General features: G+C 46.9%; 1 long non-coding RNA gene across 2 annotated transcripts; it reads right to left on the reverse strand.

The window, feature by feature from the left end:
- Window positions 1-828: 828 nt before the first annotated feature.
- LOC123619464 (uncharacterized) lies at window positions 829-5,382 on the reverse strand. 2 transcript variants are annotated; one of them, XR_012499087.1, is made up of 5 exons: window positions 5,186-5,382; window positions 4,744-4,895; window positions 3,235-3,411; window positions 2,268-2,401; window positions 829-1,839 (listed from the first exon to the last, which is right to left on the reverse strand). It is a non-coding gene; the product is annotated as an uncharacterized LOC123619464 (long non-coding RNA). The 2 variants fall into 2 exon arrangements; XR_006728070.2 differs by having other exon boundaries at window positions 4,744-5,382.
- Between the last annotated feature and the right edge of the window lie 13,295 nt (window positions 5,383-18,677).

Genomic DNA, 18,677 nt, shown 5'->3' on the forward strand with positions numbered 1-18,677 from the left:
GCCTAAAGCCACACCGCTGGTTCAGGGAAGAATGAATGAGACCACAGCCCCTTTCAGGGGACCGACGCTTACACGCAGAACACAATAAACACGTGTAACCAAGACTGAAATTCAAACAACAAAGCAAATACGAATTCGGACCTTTTCGCCCTGTGATCCCACCCGTAGGCTGACATATATCCATCTCCCCTTCAGATGCACACACACACAGGGTTCAGAATACACCCTTTTGTTGTGATGATGCAGAAGGCGAAGAAAGATGATCTCGCAGTGCTCATTTCCCGGAAGGAGCACAGAGGGATGGACCCCTTCGTGCTCATTCCTGCTCCTCCAGCACCGGGGAGAGAACGGGCTCCCTCTGGACCCAATCCTCCAGTCTCCGTCCCTGACCTGCACTGAGTCTGCCATTCCTAATGAGGTCCCTGGCATTGTTGCATCATTTTCCAATTACAAAGAACCCTACAGACCCGGGACATCCCAAGGGTCACTTGGTCCTGACCACTCCTTCATGTCTTAAACTGCTCTGGGTGGTGGGGTGGGGGTTAGTGATCCTTGGTTTTGCCCAATAATCTGAGAGTCTTTGTGCAAACCCTTCAGAAGCCCTCCCCGGGCGAGACCAGTCTGAACTGAGGGAAGAAAGGCCGCAGGCTCTCCCTCCAAGACGAGGGTACAGCTCGGATGAGGGGACACAGGGCCCAGGTTATTAATAGCACTGCTCCAAGGTCCCATACATCGTAATAAATGCCCCTGTCGTGTGTTTACCCGCACCAGACAACAAGCAACGGTCAGATAAATGAGGTTGGCGCCGGCAAGATTTATGATACCCTTCTGTGCTTAGCACTGTTTAATCAGGAAGTTAACATATTACGGTGTAAAATCCTTTACAAGCATGTACAAACAGAGAACACCATTAATGCCTCACCAGGCCGGGGGTCAGAAAGCCCAGGTTTTCAGGAGACACAGCCCTGAACGGACACAGGGAGCCTCTCGTGGGCCGGCCGGCCGGCCCGCCCGCCAACAGCATTCACAAACACGATCGGGGTTCATTTTGTTTTTTCCTTTGTATTTCTTTTTCCTTACTGACTGTTTTGCCCTTTTCATTTATTTATTTTTTCCTTTCTAAGATTCTTGTTTTTAAAAAAGCAAAGTGACACATGACATTGATTCTTGGAGCCCCTCACCACTCCCACCCCGGGAGAGCCAGGCATCAGGGAAGGTAAATTAGGGTCGGGGTGGGGGTGATGGAGGCCGGTCCCGGCTCCAGAGTGTTTGGACAAGGCCAGGAGCCTGTGGGGGGATCAGCATGAGGCATCGCACCTGGAGGAGGAGACCCGCGGCTCCAGCCCCGGTGCCAGAAGCCTGGCTCCACGAAGTCTAGCCAACATCTGGAATGGATATCGAGACGCAGGCGGCCCTCGCTGGCACGCAGCTCTACCTTTGTACTTTTCGTTGCAAATTGAAAAGCAAAACAGACATCAAGGATATATTTATATAACTGTCTTCAAGTTGCATTTTCTACTCCCATCTGCTGCGCATGATAAGTTTCAAGTGTTTTCTAATAAAAAAAAAAAATAAAAGGGAAGGGGGCGGAATGGAAGGGAGGCCTGGGTGTGCATGTGTGTGCGTTCGAAGGCTCCTTATTTGGTGCAGAGACGATCCTTTTCAGGCTTCATTTAAAAAGGAGACATTGAAACACGCTATCTCTGAAGGTATCGCTGTTTTAAGATGTTCTGATACTTTGCACGTCGCACGTACTGGAAAATTTGCATTGAATCCGTTTAAAGGAAACGAGGGTCTATTTCTCAAACCCTTCCTCTCATTGCTTGGGTGGAGGATGTTCTGGGGGGAAAGAAGCACATATTTTTGTTGTTAAGTCTTTGGAGAAAAGAGAAATGTGGAGGCGTGAGATGGTGGGGTGAGATATTCAGGGAAAAAAAATACAGCATCAGATAGAAATACATCATGCAGATCCAAGATAATTTGGGTTTGTCTACATTTAGGTAAGTATGTGGATCCAGATGTGAATGTTGATTATTCATGAACAAAGCTGGAACCACCATCGGCCAAGTTTAGTGCAGATTTGGACAGTTCAGTTACCAGCCAGGACCAAAACCAGCCTTTTTCTTTTTTTTTTTTTTCCCACTGTAGGAGGGTGGAGGGAAGACCCAGGACAGTGGGATTCTCTCATCTTCCCTTTACCCCCGGACCACTTAGTAGACAAGGGAAACAGAGTCATGAATGACAAGGCAACTGCCCTGGTAACTCACCATTCATTGAAACAAACACCCCAAAACGGACCCCTGGAGGTAATGGGCAACACTAAGGGGTTTCCACGTCGCGATGAGCTGAACATTTTTCTCAGTTTATCACCTTGAAGAGGACCGTCCATGCCAAATAATGTCTGAGAAAAGAAGGCTGTCCAGTTCATCTGCCAATTATTCCCCGATCCGTATTTCTCCTGGGGATGTTCCCTGTGTCCAAACTCAAATGGTGGGGGAGGGGACAGCTCAGAGGTAGAGCACATGCTTAGCATGCGTGAGGTCCTGGGTTCCATCCCCAGTGCCTCCATGATAAATGAATAAATAAAATAAAGATAAATAAACCTAATTACCCCTCCCCCCAAAAAAAGACAAACTCAGATGAGCATCAGGAAATTCCCCAGATCAGCCCCCGGACCAAAAGGCACCAGGAATGTGTGTGACTTCTTGGCAGAAATGACAGCTGACTTCTGATGGCAGCCAGCAGGGAGAGGTGGAGAGAGACAGACATGAGGTCAAAGCCGGGCTCTCCCACTGAACCGCCCCGTAACCTTGGACCAGTTACTGAGGCTTTTTAGTTCCCAATGACCTCATCTGGCACATGAACCTAATAACAAGTATTTCATAGGGTGGTTAGAGGAGTTCTGGGTGAACATTTGTGACATACCCAGCGTGCACTTTCAGTAGGACGTAATAAATGATAAATATTTGTACCGACCGCCATCACTTGGTCACATATACAACGCGTGTGCTGCCTCCCAGGCCCTGCGACCCACCGCCCACACCCTAAGCCGTCCCTGAGAGCTTCCCCCTGGCGTCTCAGCCTTCAAATCCTTTTCATCGAGGTTTTCCATGCACCCACCGTCAACTGATGAGACACATCACGTCAAGTTAAATCTGTTTATTACCTTGGCCTCACCTGGGTCAGACCCTCACGTTAGGATGGAGACGGAAGTTAGCGATACTGAATGCCTACCTCGTACATCACACTCTGACAAGCGTTTTCTACTTGACTGGGCTGCGTTTCTCCCCCACCGGCCACCTGCGAGGAGCTGGGTTCCTGAGCTTCTTCTTTCACCGTCCTTTCTCTGCATTCCTTCTGTTTTATTTCTTCGTGCCAGAGCCTGACACATGCCGAAAACCTGCTTGCGGACTGAAGATGACAGACAGAAGTGAGGACGGGAATTTGTGCTGTCCGTGTTGGTCGTCAGCACTGAAGACACGAAGCCATGCCTTTACACAAAGTCCTTACACTGAGGAACTCTTATGGTCAGACCCCAGATAATGTTTTACTAAAATAATGTGCGCTCCTTCTGAAGGTACCCAGCTACATTTCTGAGACAGTGTAGAATTCTCCTTCCACTCTTCTCATTACAAAGTGAAAAGAAAAACCCAACGTCACAAAACAGGCCCAAACACGTCCACGTCTCGGTAAGTAGCAAGCCAAGAGCATCGAGAAGCCCTTGGTTGTACAGGGTCATCTAAAGCCCTGCGTCTCTCGGAGGCGCAGCCCCTAGACGGTCCTCCATAGGCTCAGAGGCGACCGCAGGCAGGACAGACACCTGGGGCAGAGGAAAGCCCGCAGGACCCTCTCAGTCCTGTCCACAGAGATTGAATAGAAAATCCAGCAGCAGAGTCTGTGTTCCTGTCCTTGGGTTTTGTTTATGTGAACAGAAGGCGACTGAATGGTAAGAAAGGAAAATTTCTATGCCCCGGTGCCATCAATGAAACCAGACCATGTGTGTACCTCCTGCCTGCACGCCAGGCCTCAGTTTCCTCCTCCGTAAGATGGGATGTTACCAGCATGAAATCTCAAGGGTTTGCAGTGAGGACTGAAGAAGGTAAGGCGTGCGAGGCAGTTAGGGATCATTCAGACCCTGTGAGCTCCATTACCATCCCAGGGGCCTCGCGTGGGAACGTGGATCCACAAGCTTGTGGTCCCCGGAGGACCCCACGCACCCACGATGGGACATGACCCAAATGCTCACTCACTGCTCCCTCGGAAGCAAACACGGGTCAAAATCCAAGCCCTGCTCACAACTGTGATGATTCTCAGTGATTCGCTACATTGATTTCAAAGCTACCTTTGTTTTTTTGGAAACAAAACTTACTAACATTGGAGAAATAAATAAAAATAGTAACACTTGGACTCTGACATTTGAAAAGAACTAGGTCTCTGTATTTACAAGAAGCGTGTACCTGTCTGTATAGTAAAATAAAAGTATCTCAAACGTGTGTCTATTTATATGCACACACACAGAAGGTTTTCACGTGTTCAGTCGGGTCCTACCATGTTTTATGTTGCCTTTTGAGTTGGGGTAAGGGTTACAATCACATCAAACTTTACAACCGAAAAAAATCTTTTCCCCTCAAGGTTAAGCAAACACATTACTATTTGGCCATGAACTTTGGTTGTTTCTCACTGACAAAATTTCCAGCTTTGCTCAACTTCCAAAAGAATGTTGTGAAGCATTTGGACTCTTACCTAAGCCATGTTTGTCCAAAGAGGTCAGTCTGAAGCCTAAAAGACTTCTGGATCCAGAAAATCACAGTCATGTCTTCAGTCACTCCGAGAGGGTCATGGAAAATTACAGCACAGATGTTAATACTGGATCTTTCTTCCCAAAGCCCACGAGGCTGCAGAACAAAACCAGAAGGAGCAGGCGAAGCAGTGAAAAGCTCATATGATCAGTGAGAAAGGAAGGCAGTCCTGCGGCAGCAGGGAGAGCCAGGGCATCCGGGGGCCGGGCTGAAGCTGCATCGGGACAGAACACACAGGGTCACTAGTGAAGCGTGTAAGAATGGCCGAGAGCATGAGCCCTGGCTCTGCCGCTTATGCTGTGTGACAGTGAGCAAGTCACTTGACTACTCGCTGCCTCTTCCTCACTCCCCTCAAGAAAGGTGCACAGGGTCCTCTCCCCACTGACCGAGACTGTCATCAGCCTGCGGTCCCCCTCTCCTGGTCTTAGGGCAGAATCCATGGAGACTGCTTCCAGAAAGCATCTGGCTCCTGGGTTAGAAATTAATTCCCTGGTCCTAACACTCACCCCCAGCATCCTGCGTTCTCCTTATCAGAGGAGGAGCCTGGGTCAGGGCTGGGCACTGGGTTTAAACATCACTTCTAGTTAACCAACACCCATTTTGACTTTGTTTTTGTCTGTTTTTTCCATGTGTATTTCCTAATTTATTTACCTCAGTTTCCTCTTTTCTTTTTTTTTTATTAAACAGCAAAGCTTTTTATTTCTTTGTCATTTTAAAAACTGAAAAAAAAATACTGAAGAACTTTGAAGGGAATTTTGTACTTTTTTCTTGTGTAAATATTGGATTTTTTTAGCTTTCTTGTGGTTGTTAAAATGAAGTAAAAAGTAGGAAAGGATAAAGTGGGGAAAAAAGTGGAGTACAAAGAAAGACAGTTTATTTTATTTAACTTTATTTTATAGTGTGATTTCCAGGATTGAATGGGTTCATGTATATCAAATGTTCAGTGCAGAGCCTGACACAAGTGTATTTAATACAACTTTCCAAGTAAAATAAAATAAAAGGACTGAAAAGAATTGTTGCCAACACTCACCAGGCTGAGATGGAGCAGCTACCAGTGGTGTAACAGTGGTTGCCACGGGGCGGGGGCCTGGGGAGCCACTGCTTACCGGGTACAGGTTTCCTTCTGGGGAGATGAGAACGCTTTGGACCTCAGTAGAGAAGGTGGAAGTTATACAGCATTGTGGATGGACTAAATGCCGCTGAACTGTACACTCTGAAATGGTTAACGGCTAATTTTATGTTATGTCAATTTCACCTTAATTTTAAAAAGAAAGAAAAAAGCTAACGGTAGCTGTGGGCTTAAATGGACCAGGAAAAGCACGACTGGTCAGAGGAACCCCAGGACTCAAGGATGACCTTAAACTGACTTCAGGGTCAAAGCCAGCAGCCTGGCCACTACTGGGTTCCCTGGCCCTTTCTCAGGCTATCGCGGGCACAGAGTCCGGCCGCCCAATTCAGTGCTGCTTCGGTGCAGCTTGCTTGAGTCCCCCAGGGTCATAACATATTTGGCCTTGAGAAAAGTTGCTCACAGGCTGGTCTGTGCCTCGGGGCAAGACTTAGGGCCCAGGACAGATGGTGATTTGGGGACCACCTTCAGAGGCAAAAGGACAGAATTCCTGCAGGCCTTCCCTGTAGGGAAGATCTCCATATTCAAATGAAATAACTTAGGAGGGGATGGAAACTTAATCCTTCTTGTTCTGTTATTAGAAGACAGGGCAGTGGTCGCCAACTCAGTCTCCGAGAAGCAGTGCAGCCCTTGCCCCAGAGCCTCCCACCTGACACTTTTTCTCAAAAGGAGACGGGGCAGCGGCAGATCCTGGTGCCCCTGGGGGGAAGGGGGAGGGAGGCCCGCATCCAACAGGCAGACAGCGGAAAGCTCGCAAGTGCGCTTTTCAGCCAGGAGCCTACAGCTGAGCGCGGAGCGAGGCTCTCCAACAGCTACGCTGGGCTGGGGCGAGGCTGGGGCGAGGCTGCTCCGGGGAGCTGGTCCAAGCCGCGCGGGAGCAGGCGGATGTCTCCAGATCCCAGACACAGTCACTAGAGCATCCTCCTCGCCTCCTGCACAAACTGCGTTCAGAGGCTCTCCCTTTTTGTTGGTGCTGTTTAGCCAAGGCATTCTTGTGGTTAGAGCATTCATGCATTCAACAGATATCTTCTGGGGACCATCTATGCACCAGTCACTCGCCTGCTGGGACTCAGAATGTGAAAATAAATTAAAAGTGATCACTAAGCAGTTTGGAGGGGAGGAACTAGGTAAAATCACATATTTATAATACAGTGTGAGACCTGTCATAACAGAGCTGCCACGGGCTGTGGAGGAGAGTCCTCCCACCTCTGTCTGGGCGCCTGGGGTGACTGAGTCTTGAGATTTGGTAGAAAGGCAATCAATGTGATTTCTAAATAAAGGTGGTCGCCAGAATGCTGTGAATTGAAAAGGATGCATTTTAGAATATTTCAATTATTTTCTCAGTGCTGAGTTGTATTCTTCTTTTAAATGGGCTTAAATCACTCACGGAGAAAGAAACCAGGGAGAGAGGGAAAGAAAGGGGAAGGGAGGGGGGAGGAGGAGGGAAAAGAGAGTGAGTAATGACTCGGTTCTAATATCATTATATACAGAGGGGTCAGAGAGCAAAGAAATGTAGGGATGACCTTGTGATGATGAGTGTAAGTGAGATAACCAGGGATAGAAAAACTTTAAGAATTTAATCAAGTGGTTCCAGGCCAATTAACAGCCAGGACATTGAGACTCTGTGTGTGTGTGTGTGTGTGTGTGTGTGTGTGTGTGTGTGTCATGTACATGGAACTGACTTTAACTCATGTGATGATCCTCTTCCAGAATGTGTCTTTTCATCCTATTTTGCAGCTACATAAGGCTCTAGAAATTATTTTTCCAAAGCAGCAAAGCCACCAGACTGTTAAGGAGTCTAAAAACTAAAACAAGGCAATAAAAGCTATGACAAGATAGCTGGGGGATGGAGAAGAAAACACCCAAGGGAGGCACGAAGGCTGACCGCTGACCTCTACCAAAACAGTGCCTTGTAGTTACTGAACCACGACAGTTAGAAGAGGTGTCGGAAGTGAATGTCTCCGGGAGGGCTAAGCTTTATGTCCATCCAAAGATGATCAAAAAGAGGTCGGGATCATCTGCCTCAGGGCGTGGTACACGACGCCAAGTGGAACCCCAGTTCTGAGACCACTTTTAATTCTTAATGCTATAATTCTTTGATTCTATCTATATTCATATCTTTGGGTCATCTAAGCAGAAATTCTATAGCCTCAAATTTCACCCAAAATAAAAGTCTACAACTAAACATTATTTTCATGGGCGGCTTATTTCTGAAGGTGACTGTCTCTGAAGATACAGATGGAGCCATCACTGTTGTTAAAAGTTTCCATGACAAGGGGGAGCACCTTATACTTTATGAAAATTCCGTTAAGATTTGGAAGTACTTAAAATATGCTGGTTGGGTGGAGAGCCTGCCTTCCCTTACCTCCGAATTTCAACGGATCCAGAGTTCGAACAGAAATGTCCCCCCAGCCGCCCGGGTAGCTCTCCGGTACAACTTCCAGCCTCAGTCGAGATGCCACACTCTGTAGCAATGGAAAAAGCTCCCCCTTCAGAAGAACCATTGTCTGCAGCAGAACGAAAGTAATGCCATTCCTATGAAATCTATAAACTCAAAACAGGGACACAGAACTAGTGGTTGCCAATAACTTTAACTTCATTTATCTATATTTGGCAAAAATTGTGCTGCAGCTGGAGTTGAAATGCTGAGCTCAATAACTGCAGAGACGTGAGCTCCAGAACAGCAATTACTAAGCTGCGCTGCCTTGTGTGAGATTTCACTTTTATTTATTATATTTAAAGCCGCTCTCTAACTCTGTACAGTACAGACAGCATTGTCTATTCCAGGCACCGCTGCTCACAAGGGCATCTCCAGCTTGCTCTCGTCCACGAAGGTGCTTTCCGGGAGGCAGAAGACCTCTCTCATGGCCACGTGAGCACAGCCTGGACGGCCGGGCTGCCCCCAGAGGCACCTCTCCTTTGTCCATCATTGGAAGAAACCGTTCTCATTTTCAACTCCAGCTTGGCTTATCACACACAGCTCGCAACTCAGATGATGCTTCCTTTTTTTTTTTTTTTTTTATCAGTGGAGATATCGGTAATTATAATTGGCAGGCTGAGGAAGAAAGTTATAAATATCTCATCAGCTGCCACAGAGCAGAGAAGTAGGGGGACGAGGTGGCAGCCTACACCTCTGAAAGGGGCCGATGGGGGACGACGGATCCTCGCGGCCATTGTCACCAGCCAACATCTGTTTCTTATAGTGAGGGATGATTTTCATAGAATCACAGAAATTAGAGATAGAAAAGGCCCATTAGGTCATGCAATGCAGCTCTCTGCCAGTGCAGAATTCTCCTCCACAGGAAAGACTACCTCTTTGTTCTCATGGAAAGTCCTGGTCTTCACAGATGGTTTCCTGTTGGAAGGTAACTTTAAAGGGACTCCAGAGGTAAAGGAGTTGAAAAATTATAAAAAACCAAACTGTGCAACAATAGCCTTTTATATGTTTGTAAGACATGGCAAGACCAAATGTTACAGAGCCTCGGACAAATTCCACCAGGAATGTTCAAACTCGATTTAGGGGAAATTTGCACTCCCCCCCCCCACCACCATCCTCAGAAAAAAGAAGGAAAAAAGGACTGGCCGGGCAGTAATTGAAGTTATTTTTAATCCAGTTCTAAAATGATTTCCAAAACTTGAGCTCCCTGGGGTTTGACATATTTTTGAGTGATCATCATTCAATTTTTTCATGTAATGCTAGCCTTCTGACTTACTGAACAAATTAATTTCTATTTTTGAAGCAAATTTTCCATCCAATATGTCCAATATCGCTTTTGCCCTCTCAAACTCCACTTCCAAATGTTTGTTTATCTTCCCTTTATCTGACTTGGTTTATCAGCATCACCAGGAAACACGTTTGTCAGGGTGTTGACTTGACTTCCAGCTCTGATTCACATATTTTTTTCTTTGGTGGAAACTTTACCTTGAGAAAAGCTCCAATGTTTAGCCTACTGCCCATACTTTCTAATCAATAGGAACCAGAGCTTAGCTCTACTATCACGGTCCCCTTTCTCTAATGCTGGCGGTAACTAACGCCACCAACTTCAGACACGTTCGTGATATTCTGCTCACCAGATACGACTCAGGAAACGCCAACTCAAAAAGTGGGATTTCGCCTTTCTGAGGTATGTGGTCCAAAACAACAAGCAAGAGAGAATGTTCTCTGAATCCAGTTAGGAACACCAGCCAACTGGGATGCGAACCATTCATTTCCCTTCTTCCATCCACAAACTGTCATCAGCCCATGCCCTGTCCACTAGGGTCCGAAAAATTTCATGACACAAGTGCAGTGCTTCTGGTAGTTTCCTGAGGAACGGCTTCTTTCCTGCCATTATGTCATCTTTTGTTTGAAAGCGTGGTGGTAACACTCCTTGGCATTATTATTTGTTGTTATTACCATCAACAAAAGGTATTTAATTGGGAACCTATTTTCTATGTGACAGATAAAGGCAGTTCCACGGTCAGAGCCCTTCTGCAGTAGGCAATTTTGAGCGCCTAGCATCCACAAAGTGCCGTGCGGGGAGAGGGCATAGAAAGCTGGTTACAATGCAGCCTCAGTCTTTGAAATAATCATAGTATGATGCGAGTCACAGAGACAAACGTCTGCTTGTGATCCAGTGACAAGAGAGAAAAGTGCAAAGCCAGAAGGGAGGACAGAGGGAGGACAGGGTGACTTACGTGCAGTCTGGGGCACAGGGTGTGCCCTTGGGGACCAATAGCCTCACAGTGAGGACGGACCTGGGTGCATACGTTGTATGGCAGCCTCCTATGACCAATTCGTCACCAAAACCCAGAGAGGCAGGGTACTCATCAGAAACACGCTCCTGTTTAGTCTTAAACCAGAGTGACTTTAAATCGGGGCACTAAATCAGAATCAGGAGAAGCAAGTTTTGTCCGTCCTATCCCATGCCAGCCAAGTCACCTTGGGTGGGTCGCTCATTCATTCGCTCCACATATTTTTTAGTAAAGACTTTCTTTTTTCACAGCGGTTTTAGTTTCACAGAAAAATTGAGAAGAAGGTGCAGAGATTTCTCGTAAACCTCCTACCCCTGTTCATGCAGGGCCTCCCCATTACCAACATCGCCCCCTAGAGTGGCACCTTTGCTATAATTGATGAACCCATACTTTTTTTTTTTTTGAGTTAAGTATTTAACTAATACAAAAGAAGGCAAGGGACATATGGGACAAGTAGAAAACAAATCACAAGATGGTAGATTTAGACCTAGATATATAAGCAATTACATTAAAAGTAAATGAACTAAATATTCCAATTAAATAAAACAAATATTGTTGGATTCAATTTGTTAAAACTATGCGTTATTTACAAGAGACAAACTTTAAAGGTAAAAACATAAAAGTGAAGGAACAAAAGGATATGCCAAGAAAATTCTGACAACAAAATGTTCAAGTAGTTACATTCACGGAAGCACCAGTGTTCTCTATAGTAATCATCCACAGCCGTCACTTAACATGAGCCCCATTTCCCTTAAAGTGGGGAAGGAAATATCTACTTTGTTGTGAGGGCCAAATCAGATGACACAACCAACCTGCAAAGTTTAATTATAGTACATGGTGGAGAAATAGTCTCCTGAGTGGTTATTTCCTAAATCTGTCAATTTAATCAGTGTCTTGATTTTTTATGCATGTTCATACATGAAGACATTAGTGTGATGTGTTTCCAAGTCTCTTTTATTTTTAACCATTGTCATGGATTTTTTCCATTCATTCCTCAGATATTCAATGTCCACTTACTACGTGCGAGAGCCCCAGCAAGTACCGAGGGCGATACACAGACTCCTTTAAGCAGGCGTTGTCTTAAAAGGGCTTAACTTCAGAGGAGGTGCTATGGTTACCTTTTTGATGATTTGGATTGGCTCTGTGTCTAATTCTGCTAAGTTTCTTATGAAACTTAGAAACTTAGTCATAACAAACTACGTGGTCCTTCGAGGGTCACTCCAGGGCGGGATGGGCGTGAATGTCTTTTCTCACCTGTGCAGAAACTGCCATCTCTCCCACTATGAATGGGCTGGCTCTTTTTGGGTAGTCTTGGCAATATACACCCAGTCCGATTACCAAGAAGCTATGTTTGCTGCTTCTCAGAAATTTAAGTGAAAGGTGCCGCCATATTCAGCTGTCAACTTCCAAGGGATTTCCATCCAAAATCAGTTTGGTCCTAATGTGTTGTCCACCTGGGAGACCATGCACAGCCCACAGACTCTCTTGTCTGAGGGACAGTATGACAAACTAGTGTTCTGATCTCCTATCTCCTGCAGAAAATGCAGCCCACTCCAGACAACTCTGGCGCATGCCCTCACATCGTTCTTTTGTTCATTTCCAACTTCATTGACTTGCAGATAGTGTTTCCTGGTTCTTGCCTGTTGTTTCACCATCTTTGCTTTTCATGATGGAAACCTCAACTCCTTGCCTTTTAATGGCAAATGACTGCAAGGGGACCAGGTGATTCTGATCCAAGGGGACAGCAGGCAAACCTGAACCCTGGCTGCAGTTACAGAGACACTGCTCCATCATCCTATAGGCAAGAGCCTGGAAATTGACGTCTGCCTTCTATGATCATGTCACTTTTTTTCCTTGTACAGTTTCTTGGTTTTGTGCTATTTTTGGAATTAATTTTGAGTTTCACAAAGGCAAGAACCATTCCTATTCCTCTTTTAACACCCTTTAAACCCAGCAACCCCCTCAATTTTGGACAGTGTCCGCTGAATACTTGAGAGGTGCTTTTGCACTGATCCCGCTGTGTTCCCACCATTTCTTTTTTGGGTTATGAGCTGGTGAGCTGTGTCACCAAGGAACAGATGGAAGCCAACTCACCCGTGATGGAACTGGACCAACAATCTTTATTTTATTAGCACCGCTCTCTAAATAACAGAAGTGACCAGCCAGAAATAAATTAATACAGCATGGCTGAAGAGATATGCAATCCCAGAGGATTTGTGTTGTCACTCTGTTTCTTAGACTAAAGAATCAGATGACCTCCACCTGACTAGCCGTGCTACTTGGTAATTTGCAGTAAATTACTTAACATCTCGAGGCCTCAGTATCTTCATCTCTATAAGAAGATGGTTGAAAAGCCCACAGCCCAAGTTCCTCTTAGGTCTGAAATTCTTCGATTATATTTCTGTCAACAAGCCCCACACATTGATTGAACGGATGGAATGAGCTAAAAAGCAAGTTTACCATTTAATTCATTTCTGTAAAAACGTATTTAAAATGTATTTTCTGGAAGGCACCATGCCGGGTGCTGGAGGAGCCCTCAGACAGGGTCTGGCAATGCTTTTGTCTCCAAGGAACAGGTGATTCTTCCCTCAATAGTGTCATAAAATTATCTTAAAATTGAGTAAAAGAAGTAGGCTTGAGCAAAAGCGTTTCTTCTGCAGTTGTGCTCCTGCCTTCTCGTAATCAACACGACTGACGTGCAATTGCACGAGGCTTTGTCCCTGAGCGTGGTCAGGTCTCCCTTCCCTCATCTAATGCCGCTCCCCCTCCCACTCGCAGGACACAGACACCTTCCGCAGCGCAGCAAACCTCCCACTGCTCCGGCCTCTGCTCACGCTGCATCTCTCTCGCGGGGCACTTTCTCCCTCTGCTTCTCCCATGACACTATTTACCCCAGAAGCTCCACCACTTCCCTTGGCTCCCACTGGACCCAGAGCCTCCCTCCTCTGTGCTCCATTGCCCTGGGCCTGACCTCCACTCCAGCAAGATCACGGCATTGGAATTGGTGTTCAGGTGAGGATTTCCCTCCAGGCGCTGGGTTTTCCAGGACAGGAGCTGCCTTTCCAATTAACGGGTACCTGTGTCCACCTTACTACAGACGTGCATACAGACCTCTCAGAAAACATTTGCTCTTTACCTGCCCGTGGCCAAGGGCTGCAGATTCCTTCATAGCTTTGTCTTTTGTAAACTTATTACTGAAGAAAAATCAACCCAGGCCTTGCAGAGTGTGTGCATAAATTGAATTAATTAGCACTGGATTCAGCACGATTATTCACAGGTTGACCTCTTACTCTGTGCCAGGCTCTGCTCTATGAACTTCGAGTGTCATAACTCATTTAATCCTCCAAATAATCCAATGAGGAAATGTTATAGTGTAGTAGGCTTCTCCAGGCAAACAGAACCAATAGGATATTGTACATCCTATTGAGAGAGAAAAAGAGATTTTAAGAAATTGGCTTGTGCAATTGTGGGGACTGGCAAGTCTGATTTCTGGAAGGTAGGTCGACAGGCTAGAGACCCAGGGAATATCTGATGCTGCAGATTGAGTCTCAAGGCCATCTGCTGGCAGAATTCCCTCTCCCTGAAGGAGATCAGTCTTTTCTGTCAAGGCCTTCGTCTGCTTAGACGAGGCCCACCCACATTATGAAGAAGAATCCATTTTACTCAAAGTCTGCTGATTTAAATGTTAATCTCATCTAGAAAATATCTTTAGAGCAACATCTAGACTGATGTTTGACCAAATGTCTGTGTGCCATGATCTAGCCAAGTTAACACAAGCAATTAACAGTCACAGAAAAGTACCATCGTTACCCTCATTTTACAGAAGAAGAAAGGAAGGTACAGGTTGTTGAAGTAACTGGCCCAAGCCCAGTGGTGGCGTGGAGCACAAATGGGATTTGAACTGGACAGTTGTCCCCAGAGCCTATGTTCTAAAGCCCTGAGCCCGGCCGCCTTTCTACGAATCACAGCCCGGTATCTGATGCTTTGCCATGAGGTTGTACAAGGTGAAGAGCAGAAAATGAACCACCTCTCTCTGCTGTTGTCTGAGGGGTGACGCCATGGTCACAGTCACGGGCAGCATCAGGACGACCGCATATGGTCACATGATTCCAAGCCCAGCATCAGCCTCGACCATCACTGGGCCCTGCAAGACTGACGGGAAGGGGCTGCCTCTGGAGGCTTCTGGTTCATCTGTTTGTTTTTGCTTTTGTTTTTGGAGAGAGAGAGTGTGTGTGCGCATGTGCATGTGTGTGTGTTCCTGTGCGTGATTCCAGAGAAGTCTGCTAGGGGCTCCCTGGGGACACCAGTGACGGATTTCTCTATTTCACCATCTATAACTGCTTCCTGCTGCCCAGGGCAGGATCCTAAGTGGGCCCTGCACTTGTCCCAAAACTCCAAAATAGCGTCAGTTTGCTGTAAAAGTTAAAAGGGCTGGCTCTGAATTCAAAGAAAATGGGGTTGGAATCCCACCTGTCTTTATTGGCTAAATACTCTTGGACAAGTTATGTAACCCCGAAGTTCCAGTGTCTTCCACACAATGGATGTCCACTTGGGAGGTCATTGTGGGGACTTGGAAGCGATGAAGCAAGCAAGGACTGCAGCCCAGTGCCCGGCGGCGTGGAGGCCTATTTAATAGGTGTTAGCCCTGATTTTGAAGGATAATTAATGCTTTACTGTTAATATTTCCTCATTAAAAATCTCTGTAACAGGAAAAAATGCCGAACCAAAGCAATGTGTTCATTAAGACTTTCCATACGCTTCGTGGGCTGCAAAATAGAATGATCTGAAGGTTCGCTCTGGCCAAGAACCTGTCCAGCTGGACCTCCCTTGCTTTTCCCACTGCCAGCCTTTGGTGGCCGACGTCACCCCAGGCCACCAGCCCAGATGCAGCCCTTCACATCCTTTCCCCATGCAGTGATCACCCACCTGCAGTGACTCATTCTTGTGATAGGAGAGTGGGCCCCGTGGAGACCATGCAGAGCGTGGTGGCTGTCACCATTGTCCTGGTAGAGGCTACTTGTCCCCCAGTTTTCCCATATTTGTTCCAGGAGGAAAACAACGTAAGTGATCTTCCATGGGGCACTGACTTGACCCAGGCCCTGCAAATAAAGTGACTGTATCTTCAAGGGCCCTGAGGTCATTTCAAGTGGATGAACGGTGGCCCAAAGCTTAATGCATCTCAGCCATCATGTAGGCTCCACGTTTGCTGGGACTGCACTTCCTCTGTTTGACAGACAACAGTTACAAACCCGGTGACAGTAACCCCCCCTCATGTCCCCTTTATTTCATTTTCCGGTCTCCGGGTGAAGACCGCGCCTCTCACCTCGCAGCTATGGTGGAGCTCGGGGAACCTTGCCATCGACGTGGACCTCCCAGGAAATGATGCACTTTCCCTGAATTCTTCCCTTGGCAGCGCAAACACTGAAGTGTGGAGCAGCAGGCGGGGGGCGGGGGGCAGAGGCAGCTCCGTGTGTCGGAGTCGCTGGGGGTCAGACACCCTTGATGTTTGACAGATTAAGAGTTGAGCACCTACTTTGTGGCAGGAAATGTGCTCTGTGCTGGATTTACAGCCGTGTGCGAGACACCCTGCCCCGTCCCGCAGGGCTCTCCCACTTTCTCAGGAAGAGACAGTTCACCACTGTAATGGCCACTGTCACACACGCCACACAGGAGAAGGGCAGGATGTGAGAAGACACAAAACCTGGGCTGATTTGGGGGCACTGAACTCAGTCTGGCAGGTTGTTAGAAGCTGCCCTTCTAAGGTGAGATTTTGGTTGAACTCTGAAGCATGATTAAGCGTGATTGGTAAAGGAGAATCCAAAAGAGCTTCGCAGGCTGAGCTGGGAGGTGGGAGAAGCTCGTTGAATTCCAGGAACTAAAAGACATGCCTAGTGGCTGGCTAACCAAGGAGAGCAACACGGCTGAGGCCGAGGGCAAAAACCAGGGCACACTGGGCCTGGAGACCGCCATCATGATTTTTCATTTCATCCCACAAGGCAGGGAAGCCACTGAAGGTTTAAGAAAGGGGTGAGAAGGTCAGATTTATCTTCCAAAAGTTGATTCTGGCCAAATGGAGAAGGAAATAGCAGGAGGCAAGAGTAGACGAGATTCAAACAGAAACTTTCATGGCGATACTCCTGGTGGCACCACTCACAATAGCCAAGAGGTGGAAAGAACCCAAGTGTCCACCAACCGGTGAACAGGCACAGACCATGCGGCGGAATATTACTCAGACATAAACAAGAGGGGAGTGCTGACATGCGCTACAGTGTGAATGAACTTCAGAATCATCATCCTTGGTGGAAGAAGCCAGACACGGCAGGTCACATATTGTGATGATCCACTGATATGAAACAGACAGAGCAGACAAGCCTAAAAACACAGTTATCAGGGGCTGGGAGCGGGAGGGGAGGCACGCCTTAACAGGCGGGGGTTTTCCACACTTAGCAAGTATGGTGATGGGAAATTCTGGACCCGGACAATGGTGATGGTTGCAGAAGGCTGCGAACATACTTAGTACCACTGAATTTTCTGCTTCTCCGGCGCCAGGTCCCCCTTCCCCTGAGGCGGCATCATCTTTTCTTCAACCGCACTTTCTCTCCCCAACTCGGTTCAGGCCTGGCCGCTCGCCGGGGGCAGTGACGGGGATGCCAGGCACAGCTACTCCTTCACATCATCCTTGTGGGGAACATCGCTGGACTAACAGCCTCTTAATGAACACGGAGCGTCAGTGTTTGCAGAATATGCTCCCATCTATTACAGTAGATCTCCATTCAGCAATCCTCGAAGTAGATATTATTAACGCCGTCTTACAGATGAGCAAATTGGGTTCAGAGAGGTTAATTAACTTGTTTAAAATCCCACTGCGAACAAAAATCAGACCAAAAATTGGAATGCAAGTCTTTGGCCCGCAAGCCCTGTATTCTTCTTACAATATCACCACTGCCATCCTGGGAAAACAGATTTCCTCGTCTTGATCCCTTCTGCACCCCAATAATGTGAAAATTCTGTCTCCCTTTACACAGAAAGGCAAAGTGGTCCAAATTATTCACAAAACGCAGTGCTTTTGCCTGACTACAAAGCATCCACCATTTGACCACATGTTCTAATGGGTTCTTAATTGGAAAACATCACAAATATTTTCCAGTTATTTCCTTTGTAAGGTCTCCAAGCTAGAAGCAAATCTCCTTGAGTTCATTGTAAGAGATTGTGTGTGTGCATGTGTGTGTGTGTTCTGATGCCCTTAATCCCAAAAAGGCCTGTTCTGTCCCTAAGCACATCACAGGGCTATGATAAATGCTTGTTGACATGAAAATGAAATTAATATGAATTCACTTAAATTTTACAAATAACGCTTGTACAGACTATGTGACATTTTGGAGAGAGCCAATCATCCAAACTTCAAGATGAATGCAGATCTGTAGGCTCCTCACCGACCTCAGAAAAGGGAAATACCGGCCCCCACCCTAGACAATGCTCAGTTCATCTCAGAGCACCGTGTGGAACGTGGCTGCACACGGCACTGAAATCAACCCGGACTCAGTTTTCCGATTGTAAATCAATGGCTTCTGCCCTCGTTTCACAGAAGATGAAGGGGAAAGTTAGTGCTACCAGGAGCAAGGAGAGAGGAGAGGGGACCACCAGCAACCAGTAAGCCACTTGCCCCTCTGATCCCAACATCTCGTCTCTGGGGACTTGGCTCCCAGGGACCAGCTAAAGGGATGAGGCCGCGAAGCCAAGGAGAGATTGGTGGCCAGAGCTGGACACGACTACTCGGTCCATGTTACCATGACAACCAAGAGTTATCACGAAAGGGGCGACAGTCAGAGAGCAGAAAAAACCCAAAGCAACATGAAGACAGAATTAAAAGAAAGGGATTTAAGGAAACCACAGACAAACTCCGAGGTAAGAGAGTAAGAAGGAGGTGGACTGCAGAGAAACTCTACAAAGTTCACACACTCGAGTGATCTTGTCCTGCCTTCGGTGGATCACTCATTGTGAAGGTTACACTGACCACT

Source organism: Camelus bactrianus, chromosome 15 (genome assembly GCF_048773025.1).
Source record: "Camelus bactrianus isolate YW-2024 breed Bactrian camel chromosome 15, ASM4877302v1, whole genome shotgun sequence".
Taxonomy (NCBI): domain Eukaryota; kingdom Metazoa; phylum Chordata; class Mammalia; order Artiodactyla; family Camelidae; genus Camelus; species Camelus bactrianus.